Source organism: Coffea eugenioides, chromosome 3 (assembly GCF_003713205.1).
Source record: "Coffea eugenioides isolate CCC68of chromosome 3, Ceug_1.0, whole genome shotgun sequence".
NCBI lineage: Eukaryota > Viridiplantae > Streptophyta > Magnoliopsida > Gentianales > Rubiaceae > Coffea > Coffea eugenioides.
Genome location: NC_040037.1, coordinates 39,701,006 through 39,713,240, shown reverse-complemented (window position 1 = coordinate 39,713,240; position 12,235 = coordinate 39,701,006).

Genomic DNA, 12,235 nt, shown 5'->3' with positions numbered 1-12,235 from the left:
GATTACACGAATGGTAAAGACGAGGGGCATGTGGTTTTTGAATTCTGCGTGCAAGGAAAAGAAAGAAAGCAAGCTTTGCGAGTTTTGGAGATTGGTTTGGCATGCACAAATAAGTCCCCTTAAGCAAGGCCTACCATACAGGAGATATTACTATGTCTAGGAGGTGAAGTTTTGATGTAAGAAATGTGTCAGAGTTTAGTAATGCTGCATGTAATATGTAACCAATTTTGGCTTGGTACTATTAATATATAGAAGAAAGATGCCAAAAGTAGTACTGGATACTCAATACTGTTGTGTGTCTCGAAAGTCTACTTTGAAGGCAAAAGCAACCTCCTCAAGGTTCAAACAGAGATTTCTGATCAAAGCAGGTAATGAAATACTGAGACAATTAGATACTATTTAGCAAATTCCATACCTCAATTACGTCAAGAGCTATCAAGCAAGCTGCTAGTGTAGATGAAGCAAGAACAGGAGCAGCAGCAATTAGACAAGAACCAGCAATCAATCGAACTGTGTACGTAGTCCTATATCTTCTAGAATGAATGTCAAAATATTTAAGGACATTGATTCTGTCATAGGTAAGTATCTGCATTATAAACAAGTAAGTCCATGTCAACTTTTACTATGTTATAAACAAGAAGGCCAGTTTCTTATTGCAAAAAAGGACACATTGAGGAGCTACCTACTGGCACAACATAGAAATGCACCTCCCAGCAACCCAAGGAGTACCTTCCTTAGGGTTAAAAAAGAGACGAAATTACAAGTAAAGAATAAAAAGAAAACGCATCTATTGTGTAAACATGCTGAAACAAACACAATTTTCATGAACTAATCGCACATCTAGTCTATAACATGTATTTTAATCTAGAAGAATGTGTAATGGTTAATAACAGCAATTATTTTCAATTTGAAAACTCAGAAGTATAGATGTATTGTAACATCCTAACAAGATCCTGGAAATGCAACTGTTCTCAGAAGTATGTATCTATCAAGCATTTTTCACAAAACTTTCAGAGGTACTAACCAGATTCTGGAAAATCCACAGTTGCATCAACTTCAATGGATATCAAAACTCATTCCCTTTTCTTCTCTAAATCTAAAATGTTTGATTCGATATCCTTGTATAATGCTTAGGTTTGACTTGGCAGAGTACAGGCCTCCTGTTTTGAAGCCTTACCTATTTCTGCCACTCCTTGAAAAAGTTTCGGAAAAGTAAAAGAATAAACAAGATCATTACACCAATCTATTCTCCATGCAGATTAGAAAATGAAGCAATCAAACATCAGTAATAAGTAATAACAGGCCCCGGCAATTTCCATGAAACAGCTTTGTCCTATGGCTGTCTATGATATGTAAAGGGAACAACAATTATGATGCTGTGTGGATGCAGAAAGTCATGGATGAGTTCAGAGAGATTACCTTTAAGAAGGGAATGGTCAAATCTAGGTGCTGATGTCTGCCAAGAATTTCGAGTTCCAAAGAAACAGCGAGCATCTGTAAAATGTTCATTATGTCAGGCCCTTGGTGGAGCAGTTTAAGTAATGAAAAACAATTGATATAAGTTATGGAAAGGCAGGCAAGTACGGTCAAACATTAAAAACAAATAGCTTTTCTGCTGCAATATGTTGAAACTGGAAAAGTAAATCCATACCGGCTCCTCCAACAATGGTAGGATTTTATGAGCTTCTCCGATATAGCAAAGAATTGCAGCAAGTACGCTTGGCATGTGAGGATTAAGATCCAAATGATGCAGTTGCCAGCATATTGAGTCTATTACTTAGTCTGAATTTGCTAGAACTAAATGGCTCACCTACAACATATTTAAAAACTTGATGTAATTAACAACAGAATCCACCAATTCTCAAGAAATGCACCCCCTGCTCGCCGTTGGGCAATCAAGTGTAGCAGCCATAACGCGTAAGACAGCATCAGATGCACTTTTAACTTTGAAGTTAAAGCATATAAGATTCCCCAGCAACATAAAGAGAGAGGAGCGAAGAAATCCTGAAGAAGAATATTCTTTTCCAAGGGACATGGTGAGGACACCAATTCCTTCAATCATAATCTGTCTAAGAAATAATAAATTCAAATCAACGTTGAGAATTGAGCCCCAACAACTTGTGCTGATAGTGTTAAAAAAAATTTAAAAAAAAAAATTAAGAAGTGAAGGAAGAGATATATTTCCTGGTGAAGCAGAGCATTATCATTGAAGAAATGCAAAGCTAGATGCCTGCCACCACTATAAGACTGCATACTAGAATCTGTATGATCAAGTGGTTGAGTCCATACTTCAGGAGAGAGAGACTCATGTAATACCCTCCCGATACTGTGAATTTAAGTTATTTTTAGCCCTGCTATGGTTACAAATATGCCAAAGGTCGTTATCTGGCGTAGGTTCATCACGCTTGCAAGGCTGAGCATAACCATTCGCATCGCATTCCTCAATCTCTTGCCATTTCAAATAGGAGTGCAGAAACATTCTTCCAAAGTTACTAATCTGAAAAACGATGGATCATTTCATTTACAATGCATACAACAGTACTAGCCTGTTGCACCAGCCAGCCGTCCTGATCCTGTTCTATTATACCAAAACTGAATAAGAATGCAGCTGTTGGACCAAGTAAAAATCAGCAACCAAGATACAATCTGTGCCAGATTGTAGCATGGATAAAACTAGCTTGCAATTGCACTTGAATGGTCAAAAGCACAAGGCGAAATTGAGGATGCATGACCACAATTTCCACACTTTAAGGTACTAGGATTTAATGTTGTCATTTGCTGGAGCTGATAGGCTTCAAATTGGTACGAGGGGTGCTTTTGGGAAGCCATAAGGAACATGTGCTCGTGTTGCTATTGGTCCGGTACTTCTCTCTGCATGCTGCAAGGATGCTAACAGCCACCATGCTCAAGAGGCTTGGAGCCGTGCCAGGTTCAAGTTTCCTGGTCGCCAAAAGATCATTGTTAGCAGGAAGTGGGGGTTCACCATGTTCAGCCGCACAGACTATGTCAAATAGAAGCAAGAGAATCGTATTGTTCCAGAGGGTGTTAATGCCAAGCTTGAGAAAACGACCCCCTTCTCCCTTTTCCCACTCATTGGAGCCGTCTAAAGCCTGATGCTTGATCACCAGAAACGAAGTTATACTGCCTAAATCAAAATTCTATGTTTTCTGACTGGCAGTTATTGCATATAGAGCTCAGACTCCGTTATACAAGTGAATATCTGGTTAACTTCATGTAAAATTCAGCTTATAATTGTTTCAATTTTTTCCCATAAAAGTACCCAGTTTAGTGCCCAACAAATGACAACATAAGTTGGTTAATGAAATTGAAAGATTTAATTTGTACCCTAATGACTTATTTATCAGATTTTAGTCTCATAATAACACGCAATATCTTGGGTATAATAGTAATTTTGCATTATATGATGCCAGTAATTGGGTCCCAAGTTCTGCCAGGGGAGGTCAATGTAATTGTGGAAACCTCAGGGGAGGTTTCTGAAATTATCCCTTTTTTTTTCTTTTGGTAAACTTTATACTTTTATTGATAAGCTGTTGAGTTTACTCAAAGACTGGGGCCTCAATTTGCAACAGGACAAGCAAAAGTAGTACATGAACGAGAACTGATGTGTTATCTCAATTTGTTATTCACTTTATGAACTATAAATGAAGTTAAAAGAGGTCACGACCCCTTCAGGGAATTGATGATCGGTCAAACTAAGAGACATAAAAACTAGGTTCTCTAACTCTTATCTAATAGAAAGGACTCAAAGCAGTCATAAATTCAGGAAAATAAAACTGGATTCCACGCACAGAAGAGTCAAGTTGGAGGATGGGCACAAATCGTGGACCTGAGAAATATATCGTTACAAGTAACTTCCGGGCATGGGATGGAGCAACTGTCACATCGTTTCCCAACAAATTATGTTGGGAAAGCTTCAGCATTTCCCGCAGCCCCACTAAGCTTTGTTTTGGACATATGCAGAACGTTACCAATCTGACTAATAACGCCTGGTAGAAAGAAAGCCAATGCATCTGCATTACCTACCTGCAAGAGACCACATAAGATTGATCAATACAAGGGTCTTAAAATGAGCCAACATTACCGGATGGATGCCTTAACAGAATCTCAGCTCTCAGATCCTGTCACACTGGTGGATTTTACGTAAAGTAGGTACCCAGTTTCATTGTGACAGGATGAACAGCTTGTACGTGTAGTGGCCCATAGAAACATACAGTTTCAAGTGTTCGTATCTATTGGCCACCACGCTTACAAACTGTTAATCCTATCACACTGAAACTGGGCACTGAAACTGTTGGACATAAAATCCAGCAGCAAAAATGAAAGAGAGCATAATGACTGATCCGAGTATCGTTGCATTCTTCTGATCTACTTCCATCATCTATAAAAATCAATCTTCTCTTAGCCTTCTCTACACTGATAAACATACATATAAATATATAGGATAGAAAATTAGTTCTCTTTGAATTCTCTTTACTGCGCATGCACTCCGTATGATGAGTTTGTTGAGTAGTTGTAGTTCTCTTTGAATTCTCTTTTCTCTGAGTTTGTTGAATTTGTGTTGAGTTTGTTGTTGTATTGGAGCATTATACTAAATCCAAATTTTTTTGAACTTCTAACTTCTCGGTATTTTAAACTCAAATGCCAAGGAAGCAAGGACGGAATAAATTATCTTTTTGTTTTGGGTAAAAAAACAAAAAAGCCCCCTATTGGATAACTATCGTACAAAAAAATCCCATAAAAATTCCATGTGATTTCAAATCATACGTGTCAGTACCTTATAATTTGAAATAATTTGAAACATTGATGGAAATAGTTAAAAAAATGGCTTTATATATATATATATATATTAATATATGATATGTTAGGTGAATATATATATATATATATATATATTAATCTATGGTAGGTTAGGTGAATGTTAGGTGTGCTAAGGGCTCCATTAGAATAATACATAAAAAAATTTGGGTGCCAAAAATAATCAATATTGATAACAAGTATTCCTAACAGTTTTGCCCAGTCAAATGTTGAGGAAACTTTGAAGGCATTGTCAGCTACCGAGCTAGAAGCTTTTGGAGAAATTACTATTCATTCTTTTTCTCTTTGGGCTTCAAGATAGAAACTTTTGGAGAAATTGCCATTCATTCTTTCCATAAAAAAAATAAAATATGTAATGTTTGTGACATAGTCTCCTATTTCTTTCTTTATCAGTTAATTTGCCTTAAATAACTTTTAAAGAAAGGCTTTTGCATGTGTCTACACATATTTGTTTTCCTTTGCTTTCCAAATCATGGGATCAAATAGCGGAATTAAGAATGTTTAAGGACTGATATCAGAAAATTACTATTTTTTGTCTGCTATTTTTTGTTGCTTCTTCTTGAATAAAAAAAAGTATTCCCCTTTGATTACTATTAACTTGTCTTGCAGGGGTTTGCAATTCAATCACGCTTCAAGGATTGATATGCTGCGCTAGTGAACAACTTATGATCACATTTAGGAGGATGGTTTCTTTAACTATCGTAATTGAAAGGAATGAATGAGATACAAGAACTCAAAATAGCAAGCATCATGAGTTATATTTTCTTTTTGAGTCACAGCATTATCCTGATGCATTAGAGGAGGAAGACAGTATGACGTTGAAAAGGAAGAAGGAATTTATTAGACTTGTATTCAATCACGCTTCATGAATTTATTCATACATATCTTATATTTGAGCTCAAAATTTGAAATTTATGGGGTAAAATTGATAAGAGAAATACAAATATTGCAATCAAAGCACTATTCTTAAAAGGTTGAATTCCTAAAAAGTGAGAGAGTCACATATTGAGAGGGAGGGAATATAGCTTTTTTATGGTGATAAAAGAAAAGGCTGAAACCAGAATGGTTTTCCAGGCCACCTTAAGAAGTTTTCCAGCAAGTAGGTGAAGTGCTTCATTGCATGATTGGACAATTAGATGGGGCATTTGTTGCCGTAAGAAGCATATTTCATGACTTTGCTTGGATTGATTGTCTTGCTTTTGTACTTTTTTATTTAATGCTCTTTTTAATTACTCTAGTTAATTTACATTCTCATATACAGTGAAAGAAAAGAAGGACAAGATAATTAAATATACGAGATCATCAATATAATTATTGGTATGTAATAATTCATTTCTGGCGAAAACAATTGAATCTCAAGCCAAGGAAGATTGAAATTTCAATGAAATTATGGCTATAATTTTGAGATTAATTTGCTTTCCATTTCCATTTTCATTTCACTTGAGAAATTTACAATCCAAACAGAATAAATGCTTTCTTAGGAAGTCATTTTCCTTCCATACTACTTTTGTTGGTTAACCAAACAGGGGAAAGAATTAGGGATTTCAAGGAACTCACTTTCCATTTCTTTCATTTCCATTTCCTCAATGTTTTCCTGGAAACCAAGCAGGGCCAATCAACATTAGAATGAAATTTGCTAGGCAACACAACATAATAATAATAATAATATAGGCAGCACTTAATTTCATGTTCACAGTGTAGGACAACGTATATGGTGGCAACGTGTTTCTCTTTAATTAGTTGACTAGCCACTTCCGACCACGATGCACATGAGTTAAAAATTTGTACGCTTTTTAATCATTTGTCATTCTTCAAAATCACTGGTTGAATTGAGATTAATCATAAGTTTAATGTTTAATTTGAGAAGTTAAAAAGATGTGTATAGTAAAGAAGAAAAAATTGTACTTACAACAAGAAAATCGTTTTTTTTTAAAAAACAAAAAAAGATAATTTGATTTTTGAGCAACTTATGACTCCCTTTGTCAGCTCAAAATTTTTCTTTATACTAATATTCAGTTTGTTTTTGGGTATTTTTCAATTTTGCTTTAAGAGGGTTAGAAAGGAAAGTCAAAATTTTAAAAATTGTTATGAGAAGATTAAAGAAAAAATAGTGGCCCCATGCATTCGGAATTTGAAGCCAATGAGGAAACTGAATCACCAAAAAAAAAAAATGAGGCCAAAAATCACGGACTCTGTTGTTTAATTAATGAAAGTTTTGCTTTCTATCAAAAAATAAAATAAAATAAAACAAAGATGTAGTTTAATTAGATACGGAGGGAAAGGGACTAATTCTAATTTGCACTACTTAACTTGTACCATTTTCTTACTTTACAACACACTAAACTTTCAAGTTTGTTTTAATTAAATTCAATTAATGACAATGTTAGTAAAATTAATGAGAAAGGAAATGCAAATTAATGATAATGTATCATTTTCTTTTAACTACAATTCCTTGACTTGTTTTAATCATTTTCAATATGTTATCATTGGTTTGAGAGTTTAAATGCAGCTATACTTGGAGTGTGTTAAAATGATACTTAAGTGATAGAAAATGATACTTGAGAATTTGGAGTGAACAGTGAAAAAGTGATACTTAAGTTTAAGGGTGTAAAGTAGATTTAGTTCTTGGGAAAAATGAACATATTTGCCCCTAATTTTCCATCTATATTTGTATGATCGTTTATTTGTCGAATGTTGAAGAGACCCTTTTAAGCATGATTTGGTGTCTTGCACGATTTGTGTTCACAGGGGAGGCATGAAAAACTGTCCCACGTCCCAATAAAAATGACGTCGTTTATGGTGGTTGAGGAATTGATATTCCACAAGGCTCTTTCGTATCACACTATTTCAATCTTCCTTTCACCTTTCAACTATAAAAATCAATCTTCTCTTAGTCTTCTCTACACTGATAAACATACATATATATATATATATATATATATATATATATGTCTGTGTGTGTGTGTGAGAGAGATAGAAAATTAGTTCTCTTTGAATTCTCTTTCCTCTGCATGCACTCCGTATGTTGAGTTTGTTGCGGTATTGAGTGTTGAGTTTGTGTTGAACTTCTCATTTCTTGGCATTTTAAATAAATTCAAATGCCAAGGAAGCAAGGACGGAATGAATTATGTTTTTGTTTTTCCTTTTCTCTAGGATAATTTTGAGACAGGGACTCTCCGCTACTGAAAAACAACAAGAATCCGAGCCTATAAAATCCTAAAATTAATGGGTATTAGAGAGTTAAACAGAATATCATTTTTTTAGCTAAATCAGAAATGAGCAATAAATTTTTAACTAAACATGAAAGATTTTCTTGCAACAAGAAATATCTTACCTTGTACTCTCCTCCGAGTTTTAGTGTAATTTGAGGTGCATTCTACCATATTTTATTTCACATTTTATAGCAGTAAATTTTAAGAGGTTTTCCAAACAGTAAAATATTTCGTAGACTCGTCTGTAATGCATGACGTCACATGTGCGCCCACTGATTTACTTGGTTTTTTTTTTATGAAGTGATGACCATATCCTCTTTTACAGGAAAGAAAGAACTAATATTAACATTTCCACTTACTACATATTTACGATCACCTCATCATGACAATGTTATGCAGAGCACAACAACAGTTATATAACATGTTCGTTTCTAAGTACCAAAAATAAATAAATAAACAAAAGGGCTCCCGTTATATAACATGTTCATTTCATATTTTTGAAAATATAAGATTAATTATGGAAAAAAAATAAATACAGGGAAGAGTAAGTAAAATTATATAGGGAAAGTATATAAATGCAATGAAGGATAATAATTGTTAGTATGTTTATATATATAATAGATTAAGTGAATATTAGATGTGTTAAGGGCTCCGTTAAAAATCCCATAAAAATTTTGGGATGTCAAAAAAAGTCAATATTAATAACAAGATTCCTAAGAGTTTTGTGCTGTCAAATGTTGAGGAAACTTTGAAGGCAATGTCAGCTACCGAGCTAGAAGCTTCTGGAGAAATTACTATTCATTCTTTTTCTCTTTTTTGGCTTCAAGATAGAAACTTTTGCAGAAATTGCCATTTATTCTTTTCATAAAAAAATAAAATATGTAATGTTTGTGACATGGTCTCCTATTTCTTCACACATAGTCTCCTTTAATTTTGGACACTTTATATCTTAAACTCTCAATTTGGGATCTACTCACTAAACTTTCAAGTTTGTTTTATTGAAATCCAATTAATGACAATGTTAGTAAAATTAATGAGAAAGGAGACGCAAATTAATGATAATGTGTCATTTTATTCTAACTATGATTCCTTGACTCGTTTTAAACAATTTCAATATGTTATCATTGATTTGAGAGTTTAAAATGCAAAATATTCAAAATTGAGAGTTTAGAGTAAACAGTAAAAAAGTGGTACTTAAGTTTAAGGGTGTAAAGTAGATTTAGTCCTTGAGAAAAATGAATGTATTTGCCCCTAATTTCCCATCTATATTTGTATGGTCGTTTATTTGTAGAGTGTTGAAGACGCCCTTTAAGCATGATTTGTTATTTGTAGAGTGTTGAAGACACCCTTTAAGCATGATTTGTTATCTTGCACGATTTGTGTTCACAAGGGATTCAGGAAAAACTGTCCTATGTCCCAAGACCCGCTCGCTGCATGATGTTTGGCAGTCGTGTAAAGCCATTAAAGTGACATGAGGAAGTTTTAATAAGTAATTAATTCCTCAATAAAGAAGACTTGTAACTTCTTTAACCTATTCCAATATATATTTTTGTCTTCTAATTGAAAGATTTTACGTTTAACATTTTTAATTAATGAAGTCTATTATAAACTGTTTAAGAAAACCTTTTAATGGTCCTTAATTGAATCAATTCCACTCATGACGATCTCTGTCTTCTTATTTAAATGGCCCACATTTGCTCATTGTGCTTGCATTTGTCTGCCCGTTTAGTGATAGATAACTATTCAATTGGCCCGCATTCTTTATATTGATTGATAATTTTGATTTTTGGCACTCAAAAAATAAGACAACTACCAAAATAACAGCAACTTATGCATGGATTGGTAGGGCATCAATGACCCAAAAATATGCATGAATTTAGGTATCATCATCTCCAAGGATTTTTGCCTTCCATTAATTGCTTTCTACAACAATCTGCTATACTACATCCTAGGGGATATAACAGCGACATACACAACCAATTTCATTAACCTCATTCCTATAGTACACCTTTCTCTTGTCAACAATTCTAAGGTGTTGGCATATTAAATCAAGCCAAAAGAAAAAGAAATTTCCATATTATTATTAAGAAATTTTAAATTGATTGCAGTGTTGCGACAGAGATAGGCAAAGAATCTTGCGTTGTGATCATCAAAATCATAAAGTGACAAGTTGTCGATGAATTGACATCAAATTGTACAATGAAAATAGTTTTCGGATTATTTTGTGAGTCAAAAATAGGAGAGGGATGGGATGGATTTGATTTAGTCAATTCTTTTCCTTTTCTAACCTTTTTACATATCACATTTGGAGATTTTAGGTTGCATTTTTTTCATTTTAGGGCTATTTGCATATTCACACGCACAATCATCTCGATATCCGCATATGTGATGAATGGATTGTTTATTTATTTGTTTTTACTTGTATCGCACTTGCATCTTGGGGGGTAGTCACCCTAGAACCTTCACGCTCATTTGATAGTATTATAATCTCTTCCCTCAAAAAGGAAGCACTTCATACGTGCATGCATTACTTTTACCCTATTTTTTCTTTTTTCAAGGGCGCTTCCCGCATCTCCATGTAGGATTAGGATTGATTTTCTTAGGTAAGCGGATGGTGTGCTGTGCGCCCATAATGATGCCTAAGGGATCACTCAAGCTACTGACCGAAGGCCTTGGGATTGATGACCCTTCGCCTCTTGGTCTGAAGGCTTGGGAGCCTAAAGCCTTATCGAGTTTAGATGTATTAGTAAGTCAAACCTCATGCATCCATATTAGAAATACCCTAGGATAAAGTCAACTTTACCCAACTAGGAACACTAGGCATGAGGGAAGGGATTCCACCTCTCTTTCCTTATTTCTCTTTTTACTTTTTATATCAATTGATTGCCACAACGTGTTATGTGTTGAACTAACAGTTCCTTGTTTTCTTGTCTTTTACATTAACAAACATTAGGAAAAAAGAGATCTGGCATGATTCTCTTTTAGAACCTACCCTCTTAGATAGGCTATTGCACATTTAAAACTTCGATGTATTACATTTGTAGATTAATAAGTGCACATCATTTTAGGCCCACCCTGGCATACAAAGGGTCCCTTTAGGTCATGTTTTCATTTTTTTAATTACATATTTAAATAGCTTTGATAAATTGGTATCATGCATAAACTTTAGACGGAATGCCATCTAGGGAATCCCATATTAGGCATAATCCACCTTTTTGTCTCAGATACTTAATCCAAGGTGATTTGCACGTTTACATTTTTGTAACATCCGGAGGGGTAGTACACAAGCTAAGGTAGGATTCGATCATATTCATAGAGCGATCTTTTGTGTATTAAAATATGAGCCTCTAATACTCATTTTTTTGGCCCATTTTATCAAATTGATAAAATCCTTTGCATAAAGGATCTTAAATTGAATAAATTCATGAATAACTCCTCATTATTGAGACATTAAATGAATCAAAGCCAAAATCTTGATTGTAGAAAGCTCATAGACTAATGCGTTAGCACCAAAAGTGTCAAATTAGGATTTTTATCGATTAGGTGTGCCGGTCTATTTTTAGCAAATCATGAATTTCATTCAACCCATTTGACCAATTAGGGTTTCAATGTCAAATTTCAAACTGGAAAACCTAGTCAATTTTGAGAAAACCATGCATTGCATCCAGCCATTTGATTAGTTGGTGCTTCGATCCATGCTTCACTGAGAAAATTTGTCAACAAATTTCAATCTCTCTGATAGAAAGTTCTTCAAGGTCAAATCGGTGTGTTATTACAAATTCTTGTATCAATCAAAGCAATCAATCCATTCGGACTTTACCCTTGTTCTATTAGGCTAGAAATCTCTCGTCGTTCAATTGGCCAAAATTTTCAAATTACCTTCCAATCGAATGGCAATAATTGATCAGATCCATCGGGTATTGTATAGTGCCTACCCTGAAGGATTGCATTTTCATGCTAGGCCAATCCTTGGCGTAAAAAGGAGGCATGCATCCAAATTACCTCAATATATACTAACTCGTGCCTTTTTCTTTTTCTTTCTTTTCTTGCTTTGCCAACAGCCGGTCAAGAGATGATGCTAAATAGGGTTTTCTAAAATGTCAAGTATTTTTCAAATATAGCTACAAGAAGAAGTCCTATCATTACACGGTCATATAATTGAGATTCAAGAAATAGTGTAAACATAA